Source organism: Otolemur garnettii, unplaced genomic scaffold, assembly GCF_000181295.1.
Source record: "Otolemur garnettii isolate 467f Iridium unplaced genomic scaffold, OtoGar3 scaffold00031, whole genome shotgun sequence".
NCBI lineage: Eukaryota > Metazoa > Chordata > Mammalia > Primates > Galagidae > Otolemur > Otolemur garnettii.
Window position 1 is genome coordinate 2,735,877 of NW_003852426.1, and position 2,525 is coordinate 2,738,401.

Below are 2,525 nucleotides of genomic sequence, written 5' to 3' on the forward strand. Positions count from 1 at the left end.
TGGGGATTCAAACCCGCCACCTTAGGTGTATGTGGCTGGCGCCTTAGCCGCTTGAGCCACAGGCGCTGAGCCTGCCTCCGTAATTCTTGCATTCTATAGGTCTGCAGTTAACACCATGTGAATGTTTCTATGGATTTATAGCTTGTAGCTTTCAGAGCAGCAGGGGCTCCTACCTGGGGCAGCTAGGAGCACTCTGCTGGAATGCAGAGAGTAGAGGACTAAGTGGACCATGGTCAGCAAGCCGTGGATGGCACCCTTGGGTCTAACCCCCCAAACCGTTCTTCCCTCCTTTTTTCTTTTCTTTCTTTCTTTTTTTTTTTTTGAGACAGTGCCTCAAGTTGTCCCCCTGGGCAGAGTGCTGTGGCATTACAGCTCACAGCAACCTCCAACTCCTGGGCTTAAGCGAGTCTCCTGCCTCTGCCTCCCAAGTAGCTGGGACCACAGGCGCCCACCACAACGCCCAGATATTTTTTGGTTGCAGCCGTCATTGTTGTTTTGGCGGGTCCGGGCTGAGGATTCCAACCTGCCACCTTAGGTGTACGTGGCTGGCGCCTTAGCCGGTTGAGCTATAGGCGCTGAGCCTTTTTTTTTTTTGAGACAGAGTTTCACTCAGTAACCCTGGGTAGTAGAGCGCTGTCGCATCATAACTCACAGCAACCTCCAACTCTTGGGCTTAAGCGATTCTCTTGTCTCAGCCTCCCAAGTAGCTGGGACTACAGGCACCCACCACAACCCCCAGCTGTCTTTTTGTTGTAATTGCCATTGTTGTTAAGTAGGCCTGGGCCAGGTTCAAACCCACCAGCCCATTGTATGTGGGGCACCCTAACCAAGGAGCAACAGATGCCAAGCTACAAACTCTTGGGCTCAAGCGATTCTCTTCTTTCAGCCTCCCAAGTAGCTGGGACTATAGGCGCCCACCCCAATGCCTACCTATTTTTAGAGATGGGGTCTGGCTCTTACTCAGGCTGATATCAAACCTGTGAGCTAGGCAGTCCACCCTCCTCGGTCTCCAAGAGTGCTAGGATTACAGGCTCGAGCCATAGTGCCCGGCCCATTCTTCCCTCCTAAACCTATGGACTTGTGATGAGAGGGGCAGTCTTGAAATCTCAGAAATGCCTTCAAGGTCCTTTTTCCATTCTCTTGATGATCCATTCTCATGCCTGTAATCCTAGGACTCTCAGATGATCCTTTCCGTCTATACTAATCTCCCTAGCAGAAGGTCACTGAGCCATACCCTTGGTGCCCTCTCTCACACATGCTTTTTCACTTTTCACATGGCCAGGCTAACAGTTTCCCAAATCTTTCCACTTTTGATTATAAATTTGATCTTTAAGTCATTTTCCTTCTCACAGTTTAATGTAAGGGGTTAAAAGTAGCCATATAGTTGAGGCCCAGTGGTCTGTAATTCTAGCACTCTAGGAAGCCTGGGTGGGTAGATCTCTTGAGCTTCGGTGTTCAAGACCAGGCTGAACAAGAGCAACATGTTTTTTTGTCTCTACCAAAAATAGAAAAACTATTTGGGCATTGTGGTACATATCTATAGTCCCAGCTACTAGGGAGGCTGAAGCAAGAGGATTGCACAAGCCCAAAAGTTTGAGGTTGCTATGACCACACAGCACTCTATCCAGGACACAGAGTAGTGAGAGTCTGTAAAAAAAAAAAAAAAAAGTAGCCACACAGCAGCCTGAATGCTTTGCTGCTTAGATATTTCTTCCACCAGACATCCTAATTAATTGCTCTTAAATTCTGTATTCCATAAAGCCCTAGTGTTTTCACAAGGGATGTGGGGTAAACCCCCATAAAATTTAAATGAGATGTGCTCTTTTAATTCCAGAACTGAGCGAAAAGACTTGTGAGTATTATGTGCTTTTGTCGAGGCCCTAAGCGACCTGGGAAAACACCGTGGGGGCCTGCAAGCCAGGCGTAAAAACCTCTTGCAGGTAACCCCAACTGTGCAGTCAAGTCAGCCTGTCAGATAAGGGTTGAAACGGCCCATATGTGCAGAGGACATGACTCAAAGGTTGATGTGAGTAAAAAGAAAAACTCCATCGTAATGATGTTGAGTAAAATACTCCATCGTAACTGCAGGGTCTCCAAAGCCATAAGAAAACAGTCATGAAGCCAGTTTCTCTGAAATTTAATTGAGTACATAGAAGAGAAAGGTTTTACTCCTCTGTTTATGCTAACCTTTAACTTCAACAATAGAAGTCAGATAATGTATTGTTCTTCTAGATCTTTCAAGAGGAATAGCCTGAGGCTAGCTTAAGAAAGAAAGCTTACTTTCCCAGACTTTCTTTCTTTAGGCTAATCTTATGATGGCTATCTCACATTCCTGGACTTTCTTTCTTTCTTTTCTATAGTTTAAAAAATGAGGATGCTAGGATTACTTTCTTTCTTTCCTTTCTATAGTTTAAGATAAGAAATGAGGACGTTGGCTCGGCGCCTATAGCTCAACCGGCTAAGGCGCCAGCCACCTACACCTAAGGTGGCGGGTTCGAATCCCCAGCCCGGACCCGCCAAACAAC